The sequence below is a fragment of the Caretta caretta genome, chromosome 1 (genome assembly GCF_965140235.1).
Source record: "Caretta caretta isolate rCarCar2 chromosome 1, rCarCar1.hap1, whole genome shotgun sequence".
NCBI classification, from domain to species: domain Eukaryota; kingdom Metazoa; phylum Chordata; order Testudines; family Cheloniidae; genus Caretta; species Caretta caretta.
This window is the reverse complement of record NC_134206.1, coordinates 223960739-223977188: the sequence shown is the minus strand read 5'-3', so window position 1 is coordinate 223977188 and position 16450 is coordinate 223960739. Positions and strand designations below refer to the sequence as shown.

At 39.8% G+C, this 16450-nt stretch overlaps 1 protein-coding gene across 7 annotated transcripts in view; it reads left to right on the top strand.

Annotated features, from left to right (window-relative positions):
* CCDC91 (coiled-coil domain containing 91) overlaps positions 1-16450 on the top strand; it is a 335516-nt gene that overhangs the window by 312588 nt on the left and 6478 nt on the right. The gene's annotated exons all lie outside the window — the stretch shown is intronic.

Here is a 16450-nt window from a genome sequence, read left to right as displayed (position 1 = left end):
ATACTATAGTGATTGGGGTATGTAAGTATCTAAGATAGATAGATAAACAGGAGGTGCTCATCCCCTTAATTTGTGTCTGTCGCAATATATAATGTATAACATATAATGCAATTCCAAAATGGCAACGATGTTTTTATTATACATTTCTGTTCATTTTGAAATTTATTTTATTGTGGTTGTAAATAACCATTGCAACTTTATTTACATGTGTCCAAAAGAAAAAAATAGGAATTAGTTTTACTAGGACTCAAGTGTGAGAAATATCAGGGGGTAGCCATGTTAGTCTGTATCCACAAAAAGCGTGTTAGTCACTAGAGCAGATATGGGGACAGAGTAGGCAACGAGGTTTGCTACAGGGATTGGTTCCTGGGTTAGTGTTTCTGTGGTGTGGTGTGTAGTTGCTGGTGAGTATTTGCTCCAGGTTGGGGGGCTGTCTGTAAGCGAGGACTGGCCTGTCTCCCAAGGTCTGTGAGAGTGAGGGATCGTTTTCCAGGATAGGTTGTAGATCGTTGATAATGTGCTAGGGAGGTTTTAGCTGGGGGCTGTAGTGATGGCCAGTGGTGTTCTGTTGTTTTCCTTGTTGGGCCTGTCCTGTAGTAGGTGATTTCTGGGTAACTGTCTCACTCTGTCGATCTGTTTCCTCACTTCCCCGGGTGGGTACTGTAGTTTTAAGAATGCTTGATAAAGATCTTGTAGGTGTTTGCCCCTGTCTGAGGGATTGGAGCAAGTTCGGTTGTATCTTAGGACTTGGCTGTAGACAATGGATCGTGTGATGTGACCTGGATGGAAGCTGGAGGCATGTTGGTAAGTATAGCGGTCAGTAGGTTTCCGGTATAGGGTGGTGTTTATGTGACCATCACTTATTTGCACTGTAGTGTCCAGGAAGTGGATCTCTTGTGTGGACTGGTCCAGGCTGAGGTTGACGATGGGGTGGAAATTGTAGAAATCCAGTCCGCAGCTAAAACCTCTCCAACACATTATCAATGATCTACAACTTATCCTGGAAAACGATCCCTCATTCTCACAGACCTTGGGAGGCAGGCCAGCCCTCGCTTACAGACAGCCCCCCAACCTGAAGCAAATAGCAGCAACTACACATCACATCACAGAAACACTAACCCAGGAACCAATCCCTGTAGCGAACCTTGTTGCCTACTCTGTCCCCACATCTACTCTAGCAACACCATCAGAGGACCCAACCACATCAGCCACGCCATCAGAGGCTCATTCACCTGCATGTCTACTAATGCTATATGTGCCACCATGTACCAGCAGTACCCCTCTGCCATGTACATTGGCCAAACTGGACAGTCCCTACGTAAAAGAATAAATGGACACAAATCGGACATCAGCATTGGTAACATATAAAAGCCAGTAGGAGAACACTTCAATTTTCCTGAACATTCTAGAACAGATTTAAAAGTAGCTATACTTGAACAAAAAAACTTCAGAAACAGACTTCAAAGAGAAACAGCAGAACTAAAATTCATTTGCAAATTTAACACCATTAATTTGGGCTTGAATAGGGACTGGGAGTGGCTGACTCATTACAAAAGTAGCTTTGCCTCTCCTGGAATTGACATCTCCTCATCTATTATTGGGAGTGGACTACATCCACCCTGATCGAATTGGCCCTGGCAACACTGGTTCTCCACTTGTGAGGTAACTCCCTTCCCTTCATGTGTCATTATATAATGCCTGCATCTGTAATTTTCACTTCATGCATCTGAAGAAGTGGTGTTTTACCCACAAAAGTTTATGCCCAAATAAATCTGTTAGTCTTTAAGGTGCCACCAGACTCCTTGCTGAAAGTGTGAGAAGTCATTTTTACTGGAACTTGTATAATCTAGGTAGTGTTATTCTAAATAGCCTATTACTAGTATTTTTGTTTTTCTTCTTCTTGAAGTGGGAAGGAAGCCGGAAATATTGAGATGACACTGAGGTCAGGGAGGAGGGTGTTTTTAAGGCTAGGATGATTGGTCCTGGTAGAAATCCAACGCTGCCAGTTCCAGCCCTGTTTTTGGAGTACCTCTGAAGAAACCTGAACTTTTACCTTTCCTAGTTCAGCAGCTTTTGTCAGTATATTTTTTTCAGAATAACAGCCGTGTTAGTCTGTATTCGCAAAAAGAAAAGGAGGACTTGTGGCACCTTAGAGACTAACCAATTTATTTGAGCGTGAGCTACAGCTCACTTCATCGGATGCATACCGTGGAAACTGCAGCAGACTTTATATACACACAGAAATCATAAAACAATACCTCCTCCCACCCCACTGTCCTGCTGGTAATAGCTTATCTAAAGTGATCATCAAGTTGGGCCATTTCCAGCACAAATCCAGGTTTTCTCACCTCCTCCTTTTTTTAAATCTCATCTCATGTGCCAACTCAGAAAATCCCATGCTCTAAAAACTCATCCTGTGAGCATGGTTGACAGGTCAGTTGCTGCACTTTAGGATCATAGTCCCCATATACCAGAGAGAAGGGAAGGGCCAGCCAGTTCTCTGTGTGGTGTTCCCTTTCCTGCCACCCTTGCTCTAGGGATGGCCATATGGGGTAAAATCGTGGCATCATTGAAGCCAATGGCAAAATTCCCATTAACTTCAATGGGCCCAGGATTTCAGCTATAGAGTGTGGGTTGGGCTCTTACATGCTGACACTGCAGCATCATGATGTAGAATCACAATTGTTGTCATATTGCAGTTACAGTCGCCTGACCCAAAAATACTTCTGGTTTTCCAACTTTTATTAGATACATGGCTGGATTGTGCTTTGTATGCATAGCTGTAGATGGTGTGCAGTAGAGTATGAAATGTTGAATATGGTTACAACTCTCTTCATCAATACATTGTCACCCCACATGTGTCTACATGCGTATTCATTACAGTAAAGGTGCACATCAGGACATACATGCCTCAGTGCTGCCCTCCATTGCTGAGAATAAGCTGTTGTGTATCTTGGAAAGTTTGCTACTGTGTATACACATCACAGTAGCTAATTTTCCAGAATATAGAATATTGGAAGGTTCAACTATACACAAAGTATGAAATCCTGAATCCATTTAAGTTGATCAGAGCTTTGCCATTGACTTAAATGGGGCCAGGACACACCCACAGGATCTACTACAAACTGTTCAGAAGTAGTAAAATAATTGAGTGTTCATGCCTGCTCTGTGCATTTATTATATCACAAGAATATGGTGGATATTAGAATCATAGAATCATAGGACTGGAAGCAAGACACGAGAAGTGATTCTTGCACTCTATTCTGCACTGATTAGGCCTCAACTGGAGTACTGTGTCCAGTTCTGGGCACCACATTTCAGGAAAGATGTGGACAAATTGGAGAAAATCCGGAGAAGAGTAAAAAACATGATTAAAGATCTAGAAAACATGACCTATAAGGGAAGATTGAAAAAACTGGGTTTGTTTAGTCTGGAGAAGCGAAGACTGAGAGGGGACATGATAACAGTTTTCAAGTAGATAGAAGGTTGTTACAAGGAGGAGGGAGAAAAACTGTTCTTCTTAACCTCTGAGGATAGGACAAGAAGCAAGGGGCTTAAATTGCAGCAAGGGCGGTTTAGGTTGGACATTAGGAAAAACTTCCTAACTGTCAGAGTGGTTAAGCACTGGAATAAATTGCCCAGGGAGGTGGTGGAATCTCCATCACTGGCGATTTTTAAGAGCAGATTGGACAAACACCTGTCGGGGATGGTCTAGATAATATTTTGTCCTCCCTTGAGTGCTGGGGATTGCTCTCGAGGTCCCTTACACTTCTACGAAACACTGATAACTACTCTCTGGGAACAGTTTCCAGTCAGTTATGCACTCACCTTATAGTAGCTGCATCTAAGCTGTATTTCCCTAGTTTGTTTATGAGAAGGACATGCGACCTTTAGTATCAAAAGCCTTACTAAAGTCAAGATATACTACGTCTACAGCTTCCCCCATATCCACAAGGCTTGTTATCCTGTCAAAGAAAACTATTGGGTTGATTTGACGGGATTTGTTCTTGACAAATCCATGCTGACCGTCACTTATCACCTTATTTCTTCTAGGTGTTTTCAAATGGATTGTTTAATTATTTGCTCCATTATCTTTCCAGGTATTGAAGTTAAGCTGACTGGTCTATAATTCCCTGGGTTGTCCTCATTCCCCTTTTTATAGGTGGGCACTATATTTATCATTTTCCAGCCCTCTGGAATCTCTTCCATCTCCCATGACTTTCTGAAGATCATTGTTAATGGATCAGATATCGCCTTAGTCAGCTCCATGAGCATTCTAGGATATGTGTCATCAGGCCATCATATTGTTCATATGTTTCCTTTTTGCTCCATTTACCTTACAGAAAATTTGTGTTCCACTGCAGCAATATCTTAAGACAATATTATAGAGTGAGTGTTCTCTATTTGTTGCTTTCCATCTTTACCTTATGTTTTATGACTAAAATAATTGAGGAGGCTGGGCTAATGGCTGGCAATCCTAGTGGTATGAGCTATTTTCAGTATAAATTACAATAATGAAGTCCCTGTCTTGCTTGTGCCATCCCCCAAAACACCTGAATATCAAAGGATGGTCTATCTCTCTAAAAGCTTGAGAATACCGTAGATGGTTGTATGAACCCTGCTTTTTAGAAGTTACACAAATGTCTTGTATATACATGAAACAGAATTTCCCTATGTATATGTAAAAGCTACAGTATGTATAACTTCCTACGCACAGGAACTCTATCTTTGCAAATGCTTGCTGGATCACATTTTCAAGGATTATGTAAAGCCTGATCCTGTCCCTTTGAAGTCAATGTCAAAGCTCCCATTGACTTCAGTGGTGTAGGATCAGGGCCCTAGAGAATAATAATTTCTCAGAACAGTCAAGCTAAATAATTTTGTTTATATATCGTAGGAGGATGAAAAATACTTCAGTACAGTCATTTATTGCAGAGAAAATTGGCTGGATTTGCAACATTGATAAAGGAAAGGATAGATAAGAATTTGAATAACAACTGGAAAGGAAAGTACATTGACCAATTAGAAAACCAATGTGTTGCTTCTGATTTGTAGCAACAGAAACTCTTAAAATGCATGATCATTTCTTTCTTCTATGTTAATTTACCTCATTCATTCAGAGCTTTAATGTCTGATTTCAAATTCAGGCACTGTATAGACTTGGCATGAAAGAAAATTAATGTAAGATCAACATTTTCATGTGTGGTAAAGTTGTCAATTTTCTAATCGCACAAAACCAAACACCTTTGCCCCACCTCCTTCCCCGAGGCCCTGCCCATGCCCCGCCCCTTCTCTGAGGCCCCGCCCCCACTCATGCCATCCCCTTTCCCTCCATCGCTCGTTCTCCCCCACCTGCACTCATTTTCATCAGGCTGGGGCAAGGGGTTGGGATGCAGGAGGGGGTGATGGCTCCGGCTGGGGGTGCAGGCTCTCGGGTGGGGCCGGGGATGAGGGGTTTGGGGTGCAGGAGAGGGCTCAGGGCTGGGGGGGGCGTTGTGGTTCGGGAGGGGCTGTGGGGTGCAGGCTCCAGGAGGGAGTTTGAGTGCAGGAGGGGGCTCAGGCTGAGGTAGGGAGGTGCAGGGTCTGGGAGGGAGTTAAGGTGAAGAATGAGGTTTCAGCCTGGGGCAGCGGGTTTGGGTGCAGGCTCCATCTGGGCGGTGCTTACCTCAGGCAGCTCCCGGTCAGCGGCGCAGTGGGGCTAAGGCAGGCTCCCTGCCTGCCCTGGGACCGCGTGGCTCCTTGAAGCGTCTGGCTTGTCCCTGCACCTACTAGGCAAGGGGCCAGGGGGCTCTGTGTGCTGTCTGCGGCCTCAGGCACTGTCCCTGCAGCTCCCATTGGCTGCGGTTCCTGGACAATGGGAGTTGCAGAGCCAGCGTTCGGGGCAGGGGCAGCGCACAGAGCCCCCATGGCCATCCCTGCACCTAGGAGCTGGACATGCCGGCCACTTCCACCTGCCAGACTTTTAACGGAGCCACCAGGGTCCCTTTTCGACTGGGCATTCCAGTTGAAAACTGGACACCTAGCAGCTCTATGTGTTGGACATTAGACCATGATCCTGTAAAAACCAACCGTAAGGCACACCCTGCAGTTCTATAATATAGGTATTACTGGTTCTAGTGGTATTTCCTGTTTTAAGGTATAGGGACTATCTCAAAAATCAGTGAACTTTTGAAGTGTTCACTGTACACGTGTTAGTAACTTTAATCAGGTGAATAGTCCCTTTTGATTGAGTGAATTTGCATGCATGTGTAAATGTTTGCAGGGTCAAGGCCTTAATTTGTAAGGAAATGCTTAGCATCAATGGGCTAACATTTTTTCACAAAGCGATTATTTCATATCTGATCTTTCAGTGTTAGTCCTCAAAGGAAACCTGCTAAAAATCATGGACTCATCAGGAACACTGGTTTCTTGGCTCATTACAACATTTTGTAACATACACCTGCTGGCTAACCCTCAGTGGCCCACTTTAAACCCCTTTTGCATAACAATCTAACCCTTATTGTCCATTTCATTTCAAGTGGACTCCTACAACATGCCTTAAGCTCTTATGCTTAAGTCTGTCCCAACTCATTTAGCTCAGACACTGCTTCCAACCCCACACCTGAAGAAGAGCTCTGTGTAGTTCAAAAGCTTGTACCGTCCACCAACAGAAGTTGATTCAGTAAAAGATCTTACCTCACCTGCCTTGTTACTCTTATAAAAATAGAATGTCAGAGATGCCTAAATATTTGTTTGTTTCTCTTTATAACCAGATCAGTTTACTAATGTAAACTATGGTAACTTTTCCAAATTGCACTGTACAAAAACTAAGTTGCTAAGTCAGAATTCCTGCTTCATCTGTAACAGGAATGCCCATGTTCCTGAACTAGTGTCTAGAAAATAAAAGAAAGTTGTGTCAGTTGAAGTATTATGCATGGAGAATAAAAAGGTTGCCCCAGAGCTGGCTAATATGTTTCCCTGACTAGATTGCTTGGATATTTTTATTTATTTTTGTAAATCCCATTCTTCTCTTTTTGCAATCTTCTGGGCAGGCCTGTTACCATTTTTAGTTCCTTTGTGCACCCAGTGTAGCTTCCTTAATTGAAAGCAAATTTTCCTCTTTGTATGAAGAAGGAAAATTAGTGTTTTCTTACATTCCTGTGTTCAACTGGGAGACAGAAAAGTTTCTAAGAGGGTTGACACAGGGTGTTTTCCCACCACCTTCACAGTCTAGGCAAATCTGTTTTAAAGATGTCTCCAACATATGGTATTATTTTTAAGGGCCTCCCTGATCAAGTGCAAAGCATAAAATCCTTAAGGTTTAGAAGTTGCAGCATTATTTATTTAAGGGCAAAGAAACATTTTCATATGGCAATATAATTTGTTAAACATAATTTTTTTCCAAGCAGTTCAGTCCTGAACACTGATGGTTTTCTAATGTGTAGCAGATACAGTATGAATTACAGCCATGAAGAACCTTGTTTTTATATACTTAGAAAGTGTTATCAATAGTGGAAATTCACAGGTGGACAGACAAAAATGTCCTGTTCTGGGATTAACTGCAAAGTAAACTCTGCTACACACATGTGCCATCTGGATCTATTTTCGTTTTTGCACATTATGGAAAAGGGAGGAAGTAGTCCATTGTTTTCTCATCCAACTCATAGATTTGCAGGTTCCTCAAGGTAGTAATTTTTCATATGCTCTATTTAATATGCTAGGTTGTTGGGTTTTGTTTAAAAGCCCTTCTGTTGAATCAGTGGGGAGCAATTCATATGTTAATGCAGTGGGAAAGCTTTCTGAGTCCACAATTTTAGTAGAGAATATAATTATGTGGTTGAACTTTTCCAACTACAGGGCTTTTCAGCACCACTACAGACTCATTCACTAGTGTGGGATAGTGATGAAAAACTATACAATTATAAAAATTGTGCCAAGCACCTCAACTATAATTGATTTTTTAGTTAAGGAATGATACCTCCAACACAAAATGTGAAAAGATGCTTATAAATCCACAATTACAGTATAGTGTTCTGCTGAACAGTTTGGCATCTATAACCAATTCACAGTACAGTACATGCAAAGAATCTTAAGCAGTAAGATGCAGCAGACAGTGCGCTTCCAAGGGATTACTGCACACTTTGTGAATTGTGAGGCACAATGCTGAAGGGCAAAGACTTCAACCACCCAAGAAGAATCATAATGTCTCAGAAATGCACTGCCTGGATTTTATTCCTGTTCAAATAATGGAAACTACAAAGCAAATAAGTAAAATTGATTAAAAATTGCAACTTTTAAAAAATTAAGAGCAGTGAGTAGGTATCAGAGAGGTTGAAAAATATATTTTAGATAAAAGCCAAATACTACTGCTAGGATGGATGAATACATTCAAAACTGTACTGTCAAAATATGGCATTACGTACAACAAAGAAGGCTTGTCCCTATTACAATAAAATAGATAAAATTCAATAAAAGATTATAACAGTTTAATAACACCATCCTGTGTGCAATCCAAAACCCACTGACAAAGATTTCAGTGCCTATGTTTAAATAGTGCCTTTCGTCCCAAACTTTCTCCAAGCATCTTGCCAACATTACAAACAGCTATTACTCCACTCAGCACTGAAATGTAGACACTTCTGGGTAGTATGTCACCCGTTTTCACAGTGAAGAGTGACACTAGAACAGTTTAGCTCAAAATGTGAAGACTATTGTATACAATAGAAACTACAGGAGAAATTTAGGGAGGCAGAATGTGATTACCTAATTTGGAATTTGGTCAGCATATTAGTAGTGACATCCTTCCTGTTGCAAAAAGTCTGATGTGATCTCTAAAGACTACAAGCAATCAATTTTTCATTATATCTGAGCGATTTGCACCTCAAGCTGCACAATGTCTTTTTAACACTATCCAATGGTGGGCCATGGAGATTGAATACTTGCTCAGAATGAAGAATGCCACTTATACCCCAGTTTAGGAAACCCTTTATGCACATATTGAACTTTAAGAATGATCTTAAATTAATCCATGTGCAGCAAAGCACTTGAGAATATGCTTAAATTTAAGCATGTGCCTTCGTCCCACTGATATCAGGGGAAATTAAGCACATGCTAAATGCTTTGATGCATCGGGATGGACTTAAGCAAGCGCTTAAGTATTTTGCTGAATCGAGGCCTTAATCCCCCCACCCATTTCCAGTAGTACTCTGTTTTCCTTGAAGGTATGCCATCCAAGTACTGACCAATCCCTGAAAAGTTAAAACTAGTTGATTAACATGAAAAGTAATTCCTAAGTACTTTCACATATAAAAGTGGTAATTTAGCTTACTATTTCTTGTGGGGTTACAATAATTGTTCCAAAGAAATGGGGCAGCTGCTAAGTATTCATGAAATTGTTTTGAAATTATCTGAAAGTCCATATTCGAAGTGCATTATTAATTATCTTTTGCTAGTCACTTGGTATTTACTATATTAAAAATTCCATTAATCTAGTCAGGGAGCAGAAACAATAGCATGTAACCAATCACACATCACAAACAAATAGTTAATAGTTTAGAAGTGAACAGTTTATGGACATCCAGTGTCGTGACATTTGTTCATATAAACTACTTGGATATTTTTTCCAGTAACAAACATTTGGAGAAATTGAGATTAGTTTGCAAAATATGTGTGTCCTGAAGGAGCTAAATTTGCACTGAGAATTATTCACAGCACAGATTCAACCAGCTGTAGCTATACTATTGAAATGTCTTTTTACCAATGAAAATAATCACTTGTACTTGTAAAGAAGAAAGAAACAAGGCGAAATCTGCAAACATAAGAACTGCCATATGGGGTCGGACTAATGGTCCATCTAGCCCAGCATTTTGTGTTCTGAATATAGTTGGCTTTTCTGAGACCAATTTTTTTTAAAAAAAAACCTCAGTACTGGTGATGAGCATAAATTCATACATAATTGTTTCTGGTTAATTAATGTTTGATTTAACAGAATTAAGTTGGTAAGGAATGGTTTCAGAGTAACAGCCGTGTTAGTCTGTATTCGCAAAAAGAAAAGGAGTACTTGTGACTAGAGACTAACCAATTTATGCGACTCAAAAGCTAATGAGAAGCCACCTGCAAATAGTAAATAAGATCTATACATGTTCCCCTCCATTTTCAACTTGTCTAGTTAAGGTTGGGAAACATTTTCATTTTCACATGCTCAGAACATTCATTGTGGCGGCTGAAATTTTCCATGCTACATCTTTGTATACATGTGACTACTACTTCTCCTCCCTCCCCCCAAGAGAAAGGGGATGTTTTATCCACATTTCTTAGGTTATGTTTGAAGACTGTCACAATGATTGTATGCAAAAGATAGAGTTGAGGATACACATGCTACCTTAACTTTGCATTTATTGACCATTGACGGTGAAATCCTTTCCCCATTGAAGTCTATTCCAAAACTGGTCCCATTGACTTCAGGGGGACCAGAATTTCACCTGTAATCTTTGGTTCAGGCTTAAAATTTTATTTTGCATTTGATATATATAACCTACTACAAACTAGTTACACACAACATGTATGTGCTATAATACTTGGTTCTTCCTGTTCTTTAGTAATTTGAAATTCTTAATCAGGTAGGGAGGCCTTCAATAGAGAAAGCAATAGAGAATATTTCCTGTCAGGAACTCTATTAAAAGGGGGAGGAGGATCACAGCATTAAAAGTATGCATGTTCTGTGATTTTTATGTAAAGCAGTAGAAAGTATTTTCATCCTGGGACATCAGCCATGTAGATTTTCACACAGTTTTATGGTAAATTTGAAATGAATGACAAGCAAATACACTAAGAAGACTTTTGTGCTAAGAATAACTTTAGAGTTTGGTTTAAGCTATGTATTTTGAGTGATGCAAAATAGTAAGATGGATCAACACCAAATAAAATAGAGCAGCTGGAGCCAGAACAATCACTTAGTGGCAGTATTATATGTTGCCATCTGTGGGCCCCAGGTTTGATTTGCCGACTCAATCGCTTGATTCCAAGGCCAGGATTTCTGCCGAGGCATCATGCTCATCCTCTGGGCAGGCCTCAGATTGCTCAAAAGCAAATCCTTGTGTGTGGTCCAAAAGTGATGTAGATGACTCCACAGAGAGTTCCATCCAGTCATCTTTGGCCAGTAGGATGTGGAATCATATTGGGGCCTCAAAGTTAGGGTGAAGGTTAAAACAGAAGGAAAAAACAGCAGCTGAATGTTTTTGGAATGTGCTGTTAGAGTCAGCTAATTTTTGGAAACTGAAGGGCCGTGGTTTGTTGTGGAAACTCCCAATGGCAAATGGCACCTGATGAGTCAGGAAACAATGTTGCTATGGCTGTTAATTACAGCCAAATTCTCAAAGGGTGCCACGTATGTACATCAGAGAGAAGAACTGAGCTCTTAAGTGATTGTCATGTGGTCACAGAAGTTCAAGAAAAAAGGACTTGGTAAAATTTAAATGGTGTTGGTGAGTGTCAAAAAAAAAAAGTGCTCAGACAAAACGATAATGCAAGGAGTGTGAGAGAGATTTTGTGCAAACAGTACCTAATTAATAGCTCTATGTTAAAAGAAGGCAGCACTGTACAGAACCAGGAGACTTTGTGCCTGATCGTTTTCAGTTGTAAGCAGAAGATAAAATGCTCCTCGGCATTAATCATGGTGGCAGTATCTCTCCTTGCTGTTGTAATTCCAGATCATCAAGCTCATGCATTTTTCAGTGTCTGCAGAATTAGAACTCTGGGGCTTTCTTGGGTGGGTGAACACTCAAGCCCAAATAGGTGTTATTCATACTGATCATATTTGCATATGAGTCACATTCAGTCTGTGAATTTGCCAGATGCCCATTTATTTTTATTTAAATAATGAGATCATTCCATGAAGTGAACATAATCTAAAAATATAGAGGAAAGACTATTTAGAAAAACATTCATACATATTTTCACATTTCATATATATTTCGCTAGCAGAGGCGCAGTGATGTTGAAAGCACTATTTATTAAAATTTGTTTGAGTGTGGATAACATTTCATTAAGCAATATATTGTGTAACAAAGCTGCTTGTTTTTTTTCCTTCCTGACCTGTTTCTACATTAAAGGAAATATTCTCCTCTTGAATGTACTTGAAATATATACCATTTTCAAAGCCAGCGTCATTTCATTATGCTTCTCATGTTATAAGAGGAAGCTAAGTGTTTATACACAGTGCTTTGTCATTTATGTATCATGAAAGAGTTTAAAAATGTAATGTTTAATGGGAAGGCAAAGCTAATACATAAACTGAGCAGACAGGAGACAACTGAGTTTCTGATCTCTTATTTTACTGAGTTTACATAAACTTTAAAACTTTTAACAAGCAATAACCTTTCCTTATGAAAAATGGTGACTAACTAACCCAACAACAAATCCCCAAACATATGGCTAATTCACCTGAGACTTTTAAAATCTAAAGCCTCTATATCAAAAGCCAAAGAATTCTGAGTTTGTTCAGATGCATCCAAACCACGCCATGCAGGAAGTGTTTACATTAATGCTTCGTGAAATAAATACATTTTCAAGTACACAGTTTGAGATTGCTGCCTTGGATAAGAAAGGTAACACCATTGTGTCACAGATCACACATCTGGAGGGCTGCTTTGATTTACATGAAACAGAATCTGCACAATCGGGCTGAAAAAAAAGATGGGGGGTGGAGTTTAGCTGAATAACTTATTAAAGGATATGCTATAAGTGTACACGCGGTAATGTGGAGTAAAGGAAAAACTGTTAAAAATGGGTTTCACACTTAGCGTATCCAACTGATATGTCTACCAGACAGAGCAGAATATGAGGACCTAGTGATCTTTCGAGAGAAATGGGTCCCAAATTCTTTGCTAGTCATACCAGATGATCCTATGTAAATTGAGCTATAGCTCCCCTTCCTATGGAGAAACCAAGGGAGAAGATAAGAGGCACAGAAAACTTCTGCAAGTTTCCCTATGAAACGTGCTCTACAAAACATTTTCTTGAAGGCTTGGGGGAGACTTCAGAAGAGGGGGGAACCAAGACATTCCAACTATACAGACTATCAAAAGGACACCTCCAGATCCACAGAGGTATGAGCTGTGAGAGTTCCTGCCTTCGTATTGCTCCCTAGTTCACCCCGCCCCCACTAACCACTGCTGTTTTGAGGATTATGTTGCTCTGGGCTAGGCTCACCTGCCCACGCTCTTGCACACCTCCAATGGCTTGTCTGTAACGGGTGTTATCAAACTATATCAGCAGATCTTTGAAATGCACTTGAACCTGATCTGTTTGAAAACCACTTATAAAATATGAGCTAAATTCAGATCTGGCAGCGTGTGGAGCAGTGGGATCTGCACTACCAATGAGAAGGACAAAAAGTTTCTTAGCAGCTGGAGATGTGCATGATGCAGCAGAATGAGAGGAATTACATAGAAACTGATGTAAGATAATGATGGAGAGATTGAGGAGGGCATAGCTTCTAGGAAAGAGGGATGTAGTTTGGGTGTGGCTATAAGAGACATTGAGAGCTGCTGAAAGATGACACTGTGAAACAGTATTTCAGCAAGTCTCGTTTGCACTGCAAGACAGTATAGGGAATAGCAGTGAACAGATTCGTGACAACCTGTACATCTACCATAGTTCATTCAGTCACAGTTGTAACTAAATCATAAAGGCTTTTTTCAAAGACAAGTGAGGCAGTATCATTGGGCTGACATAGCACTATGTATTAAAATAGAAAAGCTGTTACCTATTAGAATAGCCCTCATGCAAACCTTTGTGATAGCATTATGGCAACTGATGGGTAGCAAACTGTCTAAATACATACTCTGAAACATACCACAGGATCTGAGGTTTTTGTTGAAAGCTATAATTAAATCCATGAGTGCTAGATGTGTGGTGCATATAATATATTTTCATAAACCGTGGCCATTTGCAAATGCTAACCACTTAAGGTCTGCCAGGGCCACATGGCCTCATAATGGTATTTTCCTAGTATTACAGCTGTATGGGCAATCTGCATGACTGTTAGAAAGCTGATTACAGTTCAAAACCTTGCTTACTCACTGGCGCACCACAGTTTGCCAGATGTGGTACAAAATTAGATTTCTTCTGAATTTCATTACCTACTTCTCTTGAGTGGCATTACTTTACACATCTCATTAGACTTATACCACTACTTCTCACTCGATCCCCAGGAGTTTATCATACATAAATTCAATTGAAATAAGGCTGCCCAAAAGAAGGTTGTGTTGAAAGCATTGCTCTGCTATTATATTATTTGCTTCATATTAAAAAAATTAAGATTTAAATGATAGGGCTTCTGCTATTCATTTTGTTCACTAATAATATAACATTCAGAAGTTCCAAACTTATTTTTGTAAACTATGTTACCGTGTCATTCATGTATGTCCTGGCAAATGCAACACTATGGGGCAAATCCTGTCACTTTGCCCCACCCTCTTTATCACAGCGGGCCCTGCCCTCAGTGGAATGAATTATTGAGTTCCCCACAGCCTGGATGGAGGAGAATCCAGCAATGTGCAGAAGAGAGACAGTGAGTGAATAAAAATGTTTAGTTTACTGCTTTTGCTGTGTTAACCAACAAAAATACATCATCAAGCAAATTCAAAGTGAAGTGTTCACAGTTGGTTTCAGTTTCATTTAGCTGTAGTGTTCAATTTGTTGTAGAAGTGGTGTCTTTTATATAAAAACCAGTGGGAATTTTCAAAGACTCTGGGATCATTAGAACAAGTCTTTCATCTGTAATGGTAATTGGGTTATTCGTTATGGGGCCATACTTGTTGGTCTTTCCAAAAAATCAGTCTCCTAGCTGAAAATTATGAGTTTTGTCAATATACTCATTGTTATAAATAGATTTAACTTTACCTATCATTTTTAAAGTTTGTATTTTATCATTTTGAAATCAGCCAATTGTTTTTCTGTTTTACCCAGAAGAAAACACTGACTTCCAAATTGCAAGTAATCGTGAGCAATTGCCGGTGGGCCTAGTTGTCTTTTAACATTTATGTAGAAAATGTTTCCCAAAAGAGGAGAAATCTTTAAGAAACCATGTAGTTGTTGCTGGGTCAGGTGGTTTTAACCGTCAAACCCAGATCAGCAGTTTGGATGTCTGGAATGTCCCTCACCTCTTTGCAATAACTATAAAGAAATGATTTTACACAAACAACACAAATAATAATTTTAGTGGATTCGGTAAATAGAATGGTTAAAACTGTATATTAAGGGGGAAATTATACAGTGATATAAATGGTGATGCTTTATTTCACGTCTTTGTTAGTGCCTGCTCCTCCCACCCTTTTCTGCTCCTTTAAGTTGCACTGTTTTTGCACATCCACTGAGCACCAAGCCAGTACAAGTATCGCTCTTCTACCATATACAATCTCTTAATAAACCTCTCTTCAGACTATGGAGTGAAATCCTGGCCTCATGGAAGTTTTGCAATTGGTTTCAATTGACTTAAGTGGAGCCAAGATTTTTACCCATCAGGTTCTACCAGTTTACACTGGTTTTGGATTTTTTGCACAGTAGGTATCCAATAAAAGAATACATTTTAAAGAAAAGGTGGAAACTCAGAATGGAATTTTTAAGTGAAACATATGAGTTCAGATTCCCAGCTGGCATAAACTGATATAGCCCCACTGAACTCAAAGAAGCTCTGCTGATCGATACCACTTGAGGATCTGGCACATTATTGTCAAGGAAGAGGTGTTTCAAGGAACCTAGAATACTACATCAAGAACACAAATATATTCTCAAATCAGGAAGGAGTGGATAAGTTATCCACCATGCAGCTCTGGAAGGAGACAGTTGACTTGGAAACCAAATCCAGGCTGGAATATCACAACTATTTGGTTGTATTTTGGTAACCCTTGTTTCTTTCAGAATTCATTGAGGGTGCAATAAACTTTCATAACACTTTACAGATTGTTTAAGCAGTATTTAATATTTTAAATGATCTGACTGTACTGTAAAAAAGCCCACCTTTACTATCATGTAATTTGGCTGGAATCTGATTGTTCTTTTGGAGGAAATACTGACTAGTCACTTCTGCATCATTGATTATTATCTTTTTAGGAACTGCTAACAATGCGGGGGAAAGGGAATAAAGTGATGTGTTGGAGGTCCGTCAAAGACGGGATGTTCTATTACAAGGGACCAAACCAGTAATATTGTTGTGTGTACCCTGTGGGTAGGCTGACAACTTAAAAGTGCCCAGACCAAGACACTAACCATCTCTCATTTACAGTACTATGTTTGTGTAAGTTTCCCTAAAGTATTTAATAATCTGGACATTTTAATATTATCTAACAAACACTGACAGCTGTTGAATGACTATGGATAGCCATTTATTCATTTTAGCTAGGGGGAATTCATAGATATGGGCATCTGATTAAATTTCATTGTATCATTAAAATCCTGCATGTACTCAATG